General features: G+C 42.8%; 1 long non-coding RNA gene across 1 annotated transcript in view; it reads right to left on the bottom strand.

Annotated features, from left to right (window-relative positions):
* The window catches only part of LOC142436645 (uncharacterized), a 65,436-nt gene extending 51,901 nt beyond the window's left edge, over positions 1 to 13,535 (bottom strand). Inside the window, exons 1-2 of the long non-coding RNA XR_012782055.1 lie at positions 13,396 to 13,535; positions 13,059 to 13,101 (exon numbers count right to left, since the gene is read on the bottom strand). This is a non-coding gene — a long non-coding RNA (uncharacterized LOC142436645). The remainder of the gene's footprint in view (positions 1 to 13,058; positions 13,102 to 13,395) is intronic.
* Between the last annotated feature and the right edge of the window lie 4,143 nt (positions 13,536 to 17,678).

Below are 17,678 nucleotides of genomic sequence, written 5' to 3'. Positions count from 1 at the left end.
AGGGCTGCCCTTGTAGGCTTCTGAGTCTATAAATCTTCATGGGTGTGTAGAGAATTCTTCCCCCTGCAGAGCCATTGGAGATTTAGAATGACTGACCTTGCATTTAGCAGCACACTGCATAATGAACCCCACACGCAGGGCTTTCCAAGATATCTAGAACATTCTTATCTACTCTTGGAGTGACTCTCTTAGAAGTCATTCAACATTACTTATGACTATATAGGCAGAAGGTATGCAAATAGACCCCTCCCCTGCTGAGGAAAACCATCCAAGTCCCAACTCTGAAGCTCTTGGACAGTTGCTCCACCTCTGGAATTCCAAGGTACCCCCATTCAAGACTGAACAAATCAAGTCACAATGGAATCTCTATTGAGCTCAATTTTCCTTTTTGGAATTTCAAAAGATGCTTTGATGCAGAGAAAGTGTGCATGAGGGGGCATGAGTGAGAGGCAGTAAATATGATTTTCAGGATCAGGATGTCTGTGTGTTTGCAGGTGTCCAGTGTGAGGTGGAGCTATGGCATCTGAGGGAGACTTGAGGCAGTCGGAGGCTTCTCTGATATTCTCCCGTACAGTCTCTGCATTCATTGCCTGTATTTATAATATACACTGGATCTGCCTAGCCCCAGAGAAGGGGCGGCAGTGGGTTTCATACATGAATAGTGTTGGTAGGACTCTCCGAAGGGCCAATTCACCATCTCCAAAGACAATGGTAAGGACATACTATAACTTCAAATGGACAACCTGAACTTCAAGGACACAGTTTTGTATTTCTGTGCAAAAGATGCACAGTATGGTAGTTACATAATCTGGTGTGAATTTGGGACTTCAGAGGATAAAGAGGGAAGGGTTGGAGTCTGTCAATTGGATCATAGCCAATGAAGCCTCTGCGTGGGCATGGCCTTCTGAGAATTCTGGGAAATCCCGTATTCCATCTTGGAGGTGGAAGAGAGACTCTCTAATCCCTGGGAGACACCCTACTGACAAGGGTGACTCTCTGTGAGACATCCCTGAATAGAAGCCACATGGACCTACCCCATGCAGCCCTGGGTTCTGGAGAAGACATGTAGAGACCCGTCTCCGCTGAAAAGCTTACAATGCCACTGGATCCAAAGACTTTCTGCCCACTGGCCTGTGACCATCTTGCATTCTGGATCATTGCATGTATTTCATAAGTATGAAGAGGAATTTATACATTGGTATCCGACACATGGGCTAATAATGGACTTATGGGCTTGGCCCTAACTGGGGTTAAGATGCTTTCTAAATGTACAATTGCCCTTTATATTAAATCTCTTATACACAATATACGTGTGTCTATGGATTGGTTTCTCTAGTCTACCCAGATCAACGCACACAGTGAGGAGAATGGTCAGAGTTAACCCAGACATGAATGTACCCTAGTGGAAGAGGTTAGGCTGCAGGAACCCCTCAGGATCTGCAGAGCACAGGACTCAGACCCAGGAGCAGGTCCAAATGGAGCTTCACTACTGGCTTCCTGTTGTGTCTGGGGATTCTTCTCCTTCTCAGCATCCCTCAGGGAATCAGTGCATCTCCTCCCGTCTTTCTGAAACACTCACCCAATCTCCCTCTGATGATAGGATGATTTCAAACTTAGCTTGTTTCGTTTTTCCCTTGAATTGTCTCAAATTTCCCATGTAATTGGTAATTCCTGCATCTAGGACAAATTCTGTTCAAATCATCGGCTTCATCAAAAACTTTATCCCTTGCTTTCAATAACCCTCCTGTATTCCCTCCTTCCTCGGGATAACAGTCCCTGCTGTGCAAAGGATCTCACTTTATTATCTTTGTATGTTTGTGTGTGTGTATATATATATATATATATATATTTCCACACAACATACTACATGAACTTACCACCAGTAGCCCAATCCTAGATCAAGTCACCTCTCTCCATTCATCCAAATGGAGACTTTCTTCTCTGAGTTCATTCATTTTATTCATTCACAGCTCCTGTCTGTCCTTGTCCACCACAGGCTAATTTGAGAGTCAGTGTTTTTTTCTCCAAAGGCTGTTTAATTTAGCAGTTGTGCATATTGATACAAGAGTAGGAAAAGGGAGATAAGACACATTTTATGCTTAGTCTCAACATGCCTCCACAGACCTCACCTCCCTTCCTGCCCTATGTCCCCTTGTGCATGGGCTATAAGCATCCTATTCTGTACAGGGCACCCACAGGTTCCCTTCAAGTTCTGTCAGAATATCCTTCTCTAGAGACATGCCCAGGGACTGATTTTCTGTCAATCAGTACTGTGACTGCTGTAGTTATGATCACATATTTCTGAGTCAGGCACACACAGAGGGAAAGGCTATGGGAACCCAGACACATACACCCATACAGGGAGAGGGCGGGGCTCAGGGGTCACTCAAGCCCACAGATAACAGGGACCCTCAGGGGAGAAATGTAGAGGAGCCTAAGAAGGATTAGTTAAATTAGGTACCTATTTCCTCTACCTGCAGAGAAAATGTCTCTGCCACACACCTCCACATTCTTGTAGCTCAGTGTGTATATTCTTGTATGCACTTTGTCTGTTTTTTTTGTATGTGCTAGTACACATGAACTACTCTGTGCCTTAATATGTTATACTATGTGACAGAACTTGTAGTCTGTTCTGCATTGATTCTATTATTATAATTCTAGTATATTTTAGTGTGTCTTTGTGGGTTTTTTTCTTAAGTAAATGCATGTATATTTATTAATCTGAGGGTATTGTATGAAGATTTGTTAGTTCTAGTATATGTGCTGATTTGTTCATAGTAGGCATGTGTATGTTAATATGACTGTTAAAACACAAATGTCATTATGTGAGTTTCCTGCTTGCGTGTGTTCAGTCCAAACCATGTGAGCTCTTCAAACTTTATGAGCTCACATCTCCTTGAATAAAATACTTTATTGAGTGTTAAGAAATTACTAAGCATGGGGGAATCCATTAGAGGCCCATAGTAATATGCACAGCAGAGTACGCTAATCCGTGAAACTTCTTTTTAAAGTGGACAATAAGAAACAGAAGGACATGAACAGCAAATCCTAGAGGTGAACTAGTCAATGCAGAGACATCCTTAACTAGGAAACAGGCCCAGAGGGATGTTTATTTTCTCCTCTCTGAAGCTCTTGTGTTTATGGATGGCAATGATAAAGCCTTTGTAAAAGAATGCACGCTACACTCAAAGGATGTCTAGTTGTAGGTACATGGGTGATGCCAAGAGCCAACGTGAATGCAGAAGTTTAAAGGTAAATGAGATGGATCAAGGAAAAGGATGACTTATCTTCAATCATCTTTGCCCAGAGAATGGGGTTCAAGCTCTCTACATAAGGTTAACTGATGAAAAATAACACAAACTATTGGAGAGGGCTTACTCCTATTCCTTTCAAACAGCTAAAAGAACTCAAGGTTGCTTGTGCTCAATATGGCCCAACTGCCTCTTTTACTCAATCTTTATTAGATACACTTTCCTTCGAGGTGCTTCCCGCCGCAGAATGGAAACAATTGGCTTTTGAAAATGCAAATACTGCCTGCCAGGCAGCTGCTGAGACCTTTTGGAAAAAAGGGCAACCTGTCCGATTATATCAGACTATGCTCAGACATTGAACCTTTCTTTACTCAGGGGCTTGCGATAGCAGCTGCTTTGTAAGGAAAAACAGTAAAGGAGGGTTAATGATACTATGGAACTTATGGGAGCCCTGCAGGCTGGGCTCCCTTCCCCCTCTGCTATTCCAGCCAATACATATAAGATCATTTTAGATTTAAAAGATTGTTTTTATACCACGCCCTTGGATCCAAAATATTGTAAAAGATTTGCCTTTAGTGTCCCTTCCACCAACTTCAAAGAGCCTATGAAGAGATATCATTGGCTTGTTTTGCCTGGAGGAATGGCCCCAACCCGCTATTAATATGGGGAGGAGGGCATGTTTGGGTTTTTACACAGGATGCTGATGGAGCATGGGGGCTGCCTGAATGGTTGGTGCAGTTTGCAAACCATGCAGATGGTAATTTGCCTCAGAGTGCTTCTGGGGACATGGCTCAGTGAGAAGTACTAGGCTTAAGTTTCTGATCCACCACTCTTACTTCCTGCTGTCTGGGAAGGTCTGGAAATCAAGATGTGGGTTAATGACTCACGCCCTCCCTGTACAAAGTGAAGGAAATGTTATTCCACCCACTCCACAGTCTTTTTCCTCATGTAGACTAGAGATTCAAAAGAATAATAAAACCATATTGTGGAGATCGTGTCTCACAGACAAGCCCATCAGGTATAACGTCACAAAAGAGAGATATATCATCGATTGGTCTGTCAACCAGGACAATACTCAAAAAAAAAAAAAAACACTGCCAAATGGGAAAAGGGGCTGTCTGCAGGGCTTTGGTGGTCAGATTTGGGTTTTCCACAAACTCAGTGGTGGAAAATAGGGGCTGCTTAGGGGGACATGAAGCTTATGGGCCCTACCTCCAGACCACAGGGAAATGTTACTGCCTGCGTACCATCGCCTTATGTACTTTTGGCAGGGAATATTACTATAGATCATGATGACTCTAAGTTTAACAGGTCTTGTAATAACTGCAATTTGTCTAATTGTATTACCTGGTCCCCTGAAGGTATTGTCATCGCCATTTTATATCAACCTTCTTTTGTTATGCTGCCAGTGAATATTACTGGGCCTTGGTATTCAGAAAGAGGGTTACAGGTATTAGAAGAGACTGAAAAAGCATCAACCAGATTTAAGTGTTTTGTAGGTTTGCTTATAGCAAGTATTTTAGCTATATTAAGTTTAGTTGCTACTGCTACTACTGCAGCAATTGTACTTTCACAAATCTTACAAACTGCCCACTGTGGAAATGAATTATCCAAAGATGTGACTAATGTTTTGGGTACTCAAGAAGATATAGACAGGAAGTTAGAACAAAAAGTAAATGCTCTTTATGACATGGTCATGTATTTAGGAGACGAGGTGCAGGGGCTTAAGGCCAGGTCTAGTCTACAGTGCCATGCTGTACATACATGGATCTGTGTTACACCTAAATAGTACACTAACAGTCAGTATAGCTGGATTAAAGTGTAGAATCATCTTCAAGGTACTTGGCACAATGCTAATGAGTCTTTAGATTGATTACAACTCCATCAAGAAATATTAGCCATAAAAGATGCTAAGTCTCTTTATTTTGATGTCGACAAGGTTGCTGAGGATTGGCTCCAGCATTTTCAAGATTCTTTCCCTTCGTTAGGAAATCTCAGAGGCCTACCTCACATGCTTTTTCTCTAGTCACAGCGGGAGTGTGTGTATTGTTTATCTTATGCATACTCCCTATGATACTGCACAAGGTTATGGTTGAATTATTGGCTTTAGGAACAAAATTACAGGAAGTACACCTGCATACTTCACTCCCTCCCCAAACAGGAGTATAAGGCAGAGGCTGGTTAGTCAGACGGGTAAAATCGAGTCTGAGTATTCCAACCTAAGACAGGTCATAGTCTCCTGCAGACAGTGACTGATGACGGGTAAGGGCGATTTCAGGACTTCACAACCTAAGACAGACACAGTGATCTGCTGACGTTTTGAGTAAAGACGTCTTCAGTAAATAAAAAAGCGGGGGCTGTTGAAGGCCATTAAGACTCAGCTTTGAAACAGCTGATAAGTCTCATGAACTATGTGTCAGTGTTTGCTGATTTCTTCTGTGACTTTACGTTTTGAACATACTGTTAAGAACAAGAACAACAAAAAAAAAAAGAACAAGAAAGTATGCAAAGTCTGGGAAGATACGTTGTTTAATTTTCTCAGGGATGTCTGCCTTGGCAGAAGACAAAATTGCTATGTGTAGCAAATGTGCTTGCTTAACAATGAGATAATAAACCCCGGGTTGTTTCTGCATGGATAAAAGGAGTATGTAAAACAAACCCGAAGCTTCAGTATTCACTGTTGCCCTCCCAATACTTTTAATCTCTTCTTTTTACCCTAATAATCATTCCCCCTCTTTCAGGACGGTTTGACTCCTGAGCTGGCTCCGACAGCCCCTCCTTGATCAAAATTCTTAATCTAAAGCTTGAGTAAATTTTAACTCCTTCCAGAAAAAAATTGGTTGGTGTATAGAAAAAAGACCAAACAAACAAATATCCTGAATACTGAAAGTATAACAGTCAAGAGATCAATCATTGCATTAGATAAATCTGCTGAACAATGCCTCTTTAGAGTATTGAAAGGAAAAGATATTACCTGGAGGACTGGTTTCACCTGACCAAAGCAGGCTATTGTCAATTGACTCTTGTGCATTTGAAAGATGAACAAAGGAAGGCTGAAGAAGAATGAATATATTAGAATTGTAGTTCTGGACAAGAATGTCCCACATACCATGGACATGCAAAGGACAAACAAGTCTGTTTTGGAAGATGTAATGTCAGAGTGCTACTTAGAGGCAAGGATGGTGAGAGTTCATATTATATACTTTGGACATATATCAGAAAAGATCATTCCTCGAAAAGGATATTTTGTTTGGTAAAGATGACGGGCAGTGAAAAACATGAATCCCACTACCAAATGGATTAACAAAGTGACTGCGACAAATGGTTCACCAAACCCGAAGAATGATATTCCTGCTCAAATTGCCTAATGCACAGAGAGGACCATAGGGCCATCCCAATCACAAGACACGGCATCCCTTAATGACCCACAGCGCTATGAGGGACAACACTGTGGCACACTGTGGGAAATGTGCTCGATCTGACTTCACCACACTGGGGCAAAACTCTAAGGGCATGCAACAGAGCAGCAAGAGGAGCAAAGCAATGAAGTGCCCGGGAAATACAAAAAAACAGACTGAGTGGCCAAGGCATGGTACCACATCAGACTCAACCAACAGTAAAATACTCCTAATGATCAACGAACAAACCTGGAATGATTCTTAAGTCTTTTCTCTTTTTTTCCGGTGGTTGCTTCCTTTTTTGTTGTTGTTATTTTGCTCTGTCTTGTTTCTGTGCTTATTATTGTCTCCGCATGTCTATCTAGATAAGATTGGCAGGATAAACACACCAGAGGAGACAACAATGGGGCTGATGGTTCTGGGGGGGGGGGATAAAGGAAACAGGGAAGTGGGGGAAAGGAAGTGGCTGTAAGCCTGGGGTCAAGGGCACAACAAGTGATCTAAAATCGACGTTGAGGAGAGTGTAGGATTCCTGGTAGGGCGTGATCAAGGGCAATGTAATGAGAGGAATTACTGAAAACTGATGAAGGCCAAACATGATAGTGGGACAAGAGGAAAGTAAAAGGAAATAGAGGAAAGAAGTAGGAGACAAAGGGCATTTATAGAGTTCTAAATACAGTCATTTACATATGTACACATATATATGACAAAAGGGTAACATATCTATGTAAATATATTTAAATTTTAAGTATAAAAGTAGCAGATAGACATTGGACCTCTACCCCAGTACTCTCTCAATGAAAGAAGACTTTGTTCTAATAACCTGGCATTCCATGATGCTCAGCTTCCTGACACAATCGATTAAGACAAAATGGTGCAGAAGCAAATATGGTGAAGAAAGTTGATGCTGCCTGGCTATCAAAAGATATAGCTTCTGGGGTCCTAAAGGCCATCAAACTGAGAAGCTACAAAGTCCTCATGGAAGAAGCACACAAGCCTGTGTGATCATGAGGTGTCAATAGGATCAGGAATCTGGCATCAGAGACACAGAACAAAAAATCCTATCAATTTGAAAGAGGGGTAGTGTGGAGTGAGACCCAAAGTCCATCTGTAGGCAATTGGACACCCCCTTACAGAAGGGTGTGTTACACAGAAACAAAACCAGGACACTTGTGAATATATATAGATATGTGCATACATACATCTATTACATATACAATATATAATCATTATATATAAAACCATTATATATAATCATTATATATTATTATATATTCTATATAATGGATAGACATATAAAGCACAAAAGAATATAGCAGCTAATTTGTTCACACAGCTGTCCAGAGTGCTCAGTTCAACTCACTTCCGTGAAACATTTAATATACTGGAAGTCCTTCAACTCATGAGGGCCACTGGGTCCAAGGTCAAGGAAGCAGACAGGTGAGTCTTATGTACGGCAATGCAGGCAGTCTGGACACAGGCAGCAAACAAAGGGCAGATCATCAACAAAGAGCAAGAAGATAGGATCCAACAGTCCCAAGCTCAAGTGATGCATACATCAGCAACATGATGAAGCACTTCTCAAAGGAACCTCAAGCTCTAGCGACATGATCCACAGGTTGTTAGGCCAACACTTAGTGTAGCTCACAAGTTGTGGCAGAGAACTAGCAGGCGCACCCTGATCTGATGAGAAGAGTGCAAGAGAGAGAGAGGCACGGTTTGCCTAGCCATTTATCTCTTTGCCCTCCAATCAAACTGCAACATTATTTATACCATGTTCCTATGAGCCAGGTTGGCACAATAAACTAACCTATCAGAATGGGTCACAAGGATGAGCCAGTTAGGGTTCAGTATAACACCTATGAAACATACAACTTTTCTCTAGTTGTTTAGTGCTCCCCCCACCCCACAATCATGACCCCAAATCTACTGTACGAAACTGGCTAGACCAGAGAATGCACATGGGTACCGAAAAGAGCTAGAAACACAGGGAATCAAGGGCAGATAAACCCATCAGGACCAATAATCAGAGTGGCAATACCAGGAGAGTAAGGGGTAGGTGAGGGGTGAAAGGGGAAATGAACACAATGATCTACATATAACCCCTTCTCAGGGGGATGGACAACAGAAAAGTGGGTGAAGGGAGACATCAGACAGTATAAGACACGAAAAAGCAATAAAAAATTATAATTTATCAGGGCTTCATGAGGGAAGAATAAAATGAGCTGATACAGCGCTCAAGTAGAAAGAAAATGTTTTGAAAGTGATGATAGCAACATGTACAAATGTGTGTAACACAATTGATATATGCATGGATTGTAATACAAGCTGTACAAGCCCCTGATAAAATGAGTTAAAATAAATAAATTTTTTAAAAACATGCGTTCATCCTCAATTATGAGGATGGCACAGGAGAGTGCAATGTTTTGTTCTGTTGTGCAATGGGTCCCAGTGAGATGGCACTGACTCAATGACAGCTGATATGACAACAGTCTCAGAAACCACAAATATACACCCAGCGCAAACACAAAGACATTAGTGTTTTATGTTTACAAAAGATATTATTTCTCTCATGAAAAAAAGGGAAGAGGTTTCTTCAGTTAAAAAATGTTGGAACAAACAAGGTGACAACAAAATCACTGAGGCATTTCCACCCCTCATTAGTCCATTCTTTTGGTGAGCTGAAGGCAGTTCTCTAAGGGCCTCACAGCATGCCAGGTGGCAGAGTACTTTCAGGAACATGGGCTCTAGTCTAAAACAACACACTCACTAAGTGGTGAGCAGCTATTTGTCTGTCTAGGAAACTGTAAATCATGCAGTCCTGTACACTGAGGGTTCAGCTGGAAGTTCAGAGGATCCAGCAGAGCAAGAGACTGACAATAATTACTCACTGGATTGCAGGATGCTTAGAAGGTCTATAATCAATTGAATCAAAATAAAATTTCTTGAGAAACTTCCAGCCTAACTGTAAGATAGATGAAAACTAAAAATTCTGGCAGCTAGAGTATTCACATAAGATTAAGAAGCACTTTTTTACTGTTTTGTTGCTTAAGTTCAACTTATTGGGTTCCAACATAACAATAGTTTTTAGAGCACTTAGTAACATTTTCTATGAGACAAGAAATAACCTGATACCCATGTCAGATGACAATATTTTAAGAAAAATATAGACGAGTGTTGATAATGGATCTGAATGAAAAAGTTATTTTTAAAATAGGAAACTGAGTCAGACAATATATTAAAATAAGCATGCATCAAGATTAATTCTAATTCATCCCAGAATTGATTTAACACAAGAAAATGAACACTCAAATATGCCTAGTGATGGGGGAAAAGTCAATTATCTAAATTGACACAGAATGAATAATAAACAAAGTAAAAAGCTTTTCATGTTAAAAAAAAAACAACTACAAATCTAACATGAAATAGGTAAAACTCAATATGCTAATATACATTCTTGTAAAAAAAAACTTTGAAAATGTCACATGTAAGAGAAAGAGAAAAAAGTTCACCCCATCGCAGAATCAGGATAAACATACATATCCATTTTCACCACTCATATTAAAAATGATACTAGCTAGATTGATCAGAAAAAAAGAATTAATAAAAAGAAGAAAATGACTTCCAAAAAGAAGAAAAGAAAATTCCTTATTCATCATAAATTGAAGATGTCATGTAAAAAAGTTGCCAATTGAAGGCAAACAAGCGGCCATCTAGCTCGGAAACAACAAAGCCCACAGAGAAGTGCGCAACCTAAGCGAATACAAGGTGTTGAACGGACCAGGTGGCAGACACCAAGAACAAAAACCATCATTGTGTGATCACCTTCCTCTAATCTCTGGGGGATGGGCAATGGGAAGGTGGGTGAGGGGAGAGGCCTGGAAGTATAAGATAACATAATAATTTATAAACTATTAAGGGTTCATGGGGGAGGGGAGAGCGGGGAGGGAAGGGAAGGGATAAAAAGGAAAACGAGCTGATTCCAGGAACCCAAGTGGAAGGAGAATTTTGAGAATAACGAGGGCAACTAATGTATAAGGGTGCTTTACTCAATTGATATATTTATGCATTGTGATAAGGGTTGTATGAGCCCCAATAAAAAGATTTATTAAATTTTTTAAAAGTTGCCAAATAGGTCATAAATACTATATACAGGTAGTAAATGTTAAAATGTTCTAGGCAACATTTCAACACACAAAAATACTTGGTACTTAAATCCCTAATGATAAACTGCTAATCTCCAACTCCCAAACCATTAACCCTTACATATTAAGATGCTGACCATCTTTCAAACACACCTATACCCTTCTAAAACACAAGAGGAGGAGGAGGTGATGCTGTTTGCCAGAGAGCAGGGAGAGCCGGCCAGCCTGCCTGCAGGGCTAAAATGGGCAAAAGCAGTACTAGGAGATTTATATATGCAGTTAGCAGGTAGCACACATTTTGCCCTAACAAAACTACTGGTAAACATCCTTAGTTGTTATCAAAAAGGATACTACAAAAACATGTGTATGGTACACACACATGCACTTATGTACACACCAAAATCACATAAATAATGAAATTGAAAATAGATTTTTGTGTGTGTGAAACATTTTGAAACAATGATAAGATCTACAAAAATAAAATGGGATCCAACTCAACTATTCAAGTTTGTGAGACAGGTGGGAAAGCCTGGGGACCCCAGGGTGGGAGAGTGCCGACAGCGGGCCAGGGATCCAAACGGCATGCTGACACACAAGTGCACAATGTGAGCATCTCCAACCCATTTTCCTAACAGGACCTCCTCATTGACCACCTAGGTAGTGTCGAGAAAAACAAGTCCCCACTCAGTGGCTGGCCTACACACCTTTTCCAGCAGGTGGCTGCCCGGGGTTCAAGGCTAGGGGCGATCAGGGAGTGTGGAGGCAGCTCCAATCATTCCCTCTCACCTCCTTCCTCTCTCCTGTCCTCCCTCCTCTACTCCTGCCCCTCACCCCTCCACCCCCATCTTACAAGGAAGATTAGATCAAATCATCCGACATTGAAGGATTAAAAAGTGACATCACTATGAACACTTGGCCACCACAAGCCAGTTATCCCTGTGGTAACTTTTCCAACACTTCCTGCTGAAACCCCAACAGGTCAGAGGGATCTAGAGGTCCTTCTTTCATGGTCTAAATTCCTACTAAAAATCAAGATCCAGTGAGCTTCAACAATTTCTGCTCCAGGGGAGGTTTCTGTCCTCCCTCAGCTCGCCTTAGGACACCTACATTACCTTTACCAGGTGTACCGTCCCAGTCAAACAACCCACCTGACCCTGCTAAGTCCCTGCCTGCTCCAGGGAGGAGTCCCAAGGAGGCTGCAGCTAAGGCTCAAAGGGAGGACAGCAAGAAATGCCAATGCAGCGGCAAGGAGACCTACTGTGTGTTATGTGCACAAGATGCTCCAGTAGGTCCACTCAGACTCCAGTATCTCGTTCAGGGCCATGAGCGTTGTGCACTCGTTGATCAAAGACACCTTTGGGCACATCGCCGACCAGGCATCTCAACTGGCACATTCCAAACTACTCCACCATCACAGCCTGCGACATCCTGGTGACCATGAGCCTGCTGCTGCCTGGACAGCTGGCAGAGGCGCCTTGGCCAAGGGCCCCAGGGCCAACGCCCACTACACCAGCCCCAAATAAATTGTCCTTCAGCCTCACAACGTTCAAACGCCAAGGGCCCATTTCAGGGTCACTTCCAGTTTCATCCCCCAAATAGAGGTTGAACACCTTAACATTACCTTGTTTTTGGTTCCTTTGTTTCAGTTTGGTTTTTGATTCTTCTGTGCATAGTTTAGTTAGATTACTTTTGTGATGGAGAGCATCTTTCTTTCTTTTTAACATGTTTTGGGGCACTTAATCCACATATCCCACATAATCCCACAATTCAGCCATCTTAAGCATTCCACAATCATTACCACAATCGATTTCACATCGTCTATTTTCCCACTATGATTAAATCGCCTTTAAGCAGACTTATTAGTCACCTTCAGTTGTAGTGTTCAGTCCCCTCAATCCTTCATTCTTACTCCCCAAGTCCCCTCACCCTCCCCAACTCCGCCAGCGACCCACCCCGACCCCACCCAGGCATCCTTACAGACACTCGCATGTTATTTCATCTCTAGGCATCCACTCCTTTTGTGCTTCACAAACTGAACCCAACAGAAACAATAAAGAATAGAAAGGAAATGAAATGGGAATGATTTTAAAAACCTTAGTAATATATAGATAGAAATAAAAACAAAGAGTAAGAAGAAAGGGCGGCCACCAATATTTTAAAGCCAGGGAAGACGTTTCTGTCACGGACCAGCAAGAGATCTTGCGCCTAGAACAGACTCTGGTCGGGTCCAGAGAGAGGTCAGCAGAACAAGATCCCGGGCTCACCTTTGAGCTGAGGAGGCGCAAGGAGTCTCCGGAGGAGGCATCGCTGTGCGGAAGGAAACAAGGGAGGGGGGTTAGGAGACCCGCAAAGAGAGAATCAGGGAACCCCGAAGCCCCAAACCCCAGCCGGGATCCCCTTTCTCCAACAGGGACTCCCACCATGAACCACAACCAATCTGAAAGCAGGGAAATAGGACCGGCCTTGGGGACACCCGCCCACCTCTCACCAAGAGAAGCGCTGGCAGGGTTCCTGGGGGAGAGAAAGGGCACTTGCACCCTAGTCAGCTGGACTAAAACAGCCTCCGCCCACATACATGTCCCGGAGCCCAGAGCCTCCCACCTGGGAGCGCCGGCAACAGTGTGCTCAGGCTGTGGGCGCTTCTCTGGCACCGCAAGCAGAGCACCGACAGTGGAATCCTTGCAGTGAGTTGCAGTTCAGAATAAGACACCGCCACTTCCGGCCCTGTCTGGGCGTGACCCGGGGTGGGAGGAGCTGGCGGGGTCAGAGAGGGGTAGGGGTCTGCCTTCACTTCCTCTCAAGGCAGCTCTTTCCCCGCCCATTTCTGCTGAGATGCCAGCACAGGCGCCTGGTGAGGGGGTGGGCGGGGCCTGGCCAGCTTGGGGCGGGGCTCGGGGAGGAGCCAGAGAGGAGAGAGGCGGTCCACGCCAAAGGGTCCACACCTGTGGCTGAAACTCCAGCGGCAAAGACTCAGATAACAATGGCTGAGGCACCAGTAATTTGGCCCTTTGCAGAGGGAGTGCATGGGTGACATGGTTGAGATAGAACGATGTACGTTGGGTGTGGATGTGTATCCTCCTAACAAACTGGAAACACCCAACCCCCCAACTCTGCCAAAGTGTTAATGGGGCTGAAGCAAGAACTGAGGGTCCCTGCTTAACATATGAGTTCAAACAGTTACCGTACCATGGGCTCAGAAGATAAAGGGGGGCCTGGCCTCTATCACTTTCTGTTTTATAAGGACAGGACTCCCTCATATGCAAATTATCTTTCAGGCACTAGGGTACAATTTCACCCTTGGGGTGGGAAAACTATCAGTTCTCTTCAGACAGGGCTGTGGGTCTCTTGGGAAACAGAGCTGTGGTCTAAAGATGCTATTGCTGTGTGTTCTGCTGTGCCTGTGACAGTTCCCCAAGGTGAGAGATTCAGATATCCGACCTGGGTCTATGGAGATAGTTGTGAGTGACTGACATGGAATTTTCTTTTTTTAATTTGCAGGCGTCCTGTCCCAGGTGCAGCTTCAGGAGTCGGGTCCAGGACTGGTGAAGCCCTCCCAGAAGCTGTCCCTCACCTGCATTGTCTCTGGTTTCTCCATAACAAGCAGTGGTTACTGTTGGAGCTGGATCCGCCAGACCTCGGGGAAGGGGCTGCAGTGGATGGGGTGCATAGATTATGGTGGTAATACAGGTTATAACCCGTCCTTCCAAAGCCGACTCTCCATCACCAGAGACACATCGAAGAATCAGTTCTCCCGGCAGCTGAGCTCCGTGACCGCTGAGGACACGGCTACGTATTACTGTGCAAGGAGCACAGTGAGGGGAAGTCAGTGTGAGCCCAGACACAAACCTCCCCTGCAGGGAAGACACTGGGCAGCAGGGGGCGCAGAGAACCCAGCCTTAGACAGGCACAGATGGATGACAGGGAGGATTTCCTGTTGGAATTAGGGCTTTCTCACTTAACTCTTAGCCTCCCCTGGCACAGGTTTTCATTTTGCCATCTTTTTATCTATTTTACATTGGGATGCAAAGTTCAATGTCAGTAGTTTGAAATCACCAGCTCCTCCAAGCGAGAAAGATGAGGCTGTTTGCTCCTCCAAAAGATTAACAGTGTCTGACACCCTACGGAGCAGTTCTACTCTGTCCTAGAATCACTGTGATTCGGGATTCAACGGTGCCAATGGCTTATAGTTATCGAATTTCTGAATTTGCATCTTGTTTTGTTTATTTATGTCCATTAATTTGTTTTCTGTGTATTCTGCATTGTGTTTAATCATACTTCATATTATTATCAGGAATTGTTCTATTTTTAAAAATTGTTCTATTTTTTCCATCATCCTGGTCTCCACAAAACTTCATATATCATATTCTCATTTTAATTATATCATCCTTTTCTGTGACATCTTTTATATTATTTTAAAAATCTTTCTTAACATGTTAATGGTTTTCCTTTTAAATATATTTTTCCTGATTGTGCTTCAATTTACAAGGTTCTTTTATAAAAATAACCTTATTCTCCCTTCCAGTTGAATTACTCCCCTTCTTGTGTACTGCACACATATAACTGTTGATTTCTGTTAAACCAGTGTCGGAAGTCACTGACAGAAGCTCAGCTCACACACAGGCTCTGTGTGCAACAGTAGTTTGCTCACAGAGAAGAGACAGAGCCAGCTCACCATCAGAGTAGGCAGCAGTCCTCACAGCCAGTGGTTTCACTCTGTGGCCAGTGCAGGGAGGGAGGTTTGCAAGCATCCCTCCTTTGTGCTGCAGTTGAAGAACAGCAAACATAGAGAAATAAGGCTGTGCTGTGAGCTGAAATCTCCTTGAAGGCAGGGAGTAGGTGTTTTTTGTTGTTTCTTGCTGTATTCAATATCATGCATATGACAAGCAGTTTGCGTGTTCAGCATGAGCCACAGGGCGTGTTGCAGGACACCAGCTACTAAAGAGTGCTTTTGGATCCAGAATATCCTGAGAAAGGCAGTCAACTGACAAGATCCTCACATTCCAGTAGCCAGACTGACACATCCGAAGCACACCTAGGTCTGTTATGGATTCCGAGGAAGGGCTGCTGACTGCACTTGGACTGCCTGCTTCCTCAATTTAAATTCTTATTGGAGTTTATCTCATGTATTTTGTCATTGGGGGATAGCATTCTTGAATTTCAGCGATATGTTTTTCTTTTTGATGGTAGATGAAAGCCAGAATTGATTAACATAAAGAGACAGCAAGTAGAATAGGGGTTTCTGGGACTACAGTGGAGTGGTGGTGGTGGTGGAATAAAGGGAGATGGTGCCACTAGTTGAGAAAGGAAGATGATGTTTTCAAGCTAATTGGGGTAGCAGTTGTATAATACTGCTTGATGCACTTGAACTACGGATGGATATGACAACTGCATTTGCTCCCAATAAAACAGTTTTGGAGGAAAAGTGAGACAATAAATAAAATATTAAATAAAGAATATTTATTCCATTGCTAACACTTTTTATAAATTCAAATTTCTGGCTTATATCATAATCTCTTTTCTGATTGAATATTTTAGCTAGTCTTTTGAAATGTTGTACCAGCAACACTCTCCATCAGTTTCTAATTGTGAGTAAAAAATGAAAACTATGTCATATTCTAAGTTATTTTTATCATATATGTGCTACAAAATAATATTTTCAACATTCTTCTCATACATAATTCAATGGAGAGGTACATAGTTTATTGTGCCAACCTGGCCGATAAACACTTATGGGGTCAATTGAAGGGCCGAGGGATAAATGGCTTGGTGAGCCTCGCCTTTCTAGTTCTAGGGTCACTTGTTTTCTGATGGTCAGACAAGGGTGCAGCTGCCTTAGACAGTTCCCTGCTTCATCTGGCAAGGCTCACTTCCTGCAAGAACATCCCTTAAGAGAAGCTGCATGGACCTACCCCCATGAAGCCCTGAGTGCTAGAACAGCTGAGGGGTGACCCTGCCTGTGCTGAGATGCTTACACATTCTCTTACTTGGCTTTCTTCCTGCCATCGGCCTCATTGTGCATGTTTTGTGAGATGGAAGAAGACTTTGTGGATTGGTGTTGGGCATATGGGCTAATGTTGGAGTTGTGGGCTTGGGTACCACTGAGTTAGGATGTTTTCTTGATGTGCACTTAACCTTTATATAAAACTCTCTTATACATATGAGTTTCTGTGGATCATTTATCTAATGTACCCAGACTAACACAAATGGCATTAGATTATTATTGTGTTCAACAATTACCAACAGCTGCAAAATTCCCTCCCAAACGCATCACAGAAACCCATAAAAAGAATTCTCACTTGACAATTTCTTCCTTAACATGGAATAAATAACTCTATAACTCTCTTGCTTGAATTACTTTGAATAGAAATCTGCTTTAAGTATGGTTCCTATTTCTGTGGACAGAATGAACCCTAACCTCTGTTTAATACTTTGATTGTCTTTCAGGCAAATGTCTTTCTTGATTGATATTTTATTGTGGCATATATCTCATAACAATATCTATATAAATATCTACATGAATCGATCTCACTTCATTTCACTGCAACCAATTCAGAGTGTTCGCAACTTGTATCATTCTCTATGGCCCAAGCTTTTCACGGTGAGTGAGAGTCAGTGTGAGTCCAGACAGAAAACCAGTCTCAGGGAGAAAGCAGACTTGCATGGATGCTAAGGACCCACCAGCTCTGGACCAAGAGAAGATAGAAGTGAAGACAGGAGTCTGGGTAAGGACTGCAGTGCCTGGTCAGCTAGAACTGCTGTGCTGACCACTATGGTAGCTCTACTGCCCATGGCAGGAAACCTGCAGAGACAACTCCAGGTAATACTCCTGACCAAGAGTCTGAAAGCTCAGTACCAGAAAAGAATGTTGCTGAGGTACCCACAGT

Source organism: Tenrec ecaudatus, unplaced genomic scaffold, assembly GCF_050624435.1.
Source record: "Tenrec ecaudatus isolate mTenEca1 unplaced genomic scaffold, mTenEca1.hap1 Scaffold_527, whole genome shotgun sequence".
In the NCBI taxonomy this organism is placed as follows: domain Eukaryota; kingdom Metazoa; phylum Chordata; class Mammalia; order Afrosoricida; family Tenrecidae; genus Tenrec; species Tenrec ecaudatus.
Note: the sequence above shows the minus strand (reverse complement) of the source record. Positions and strands in the feature narration are given on the sequence as shown.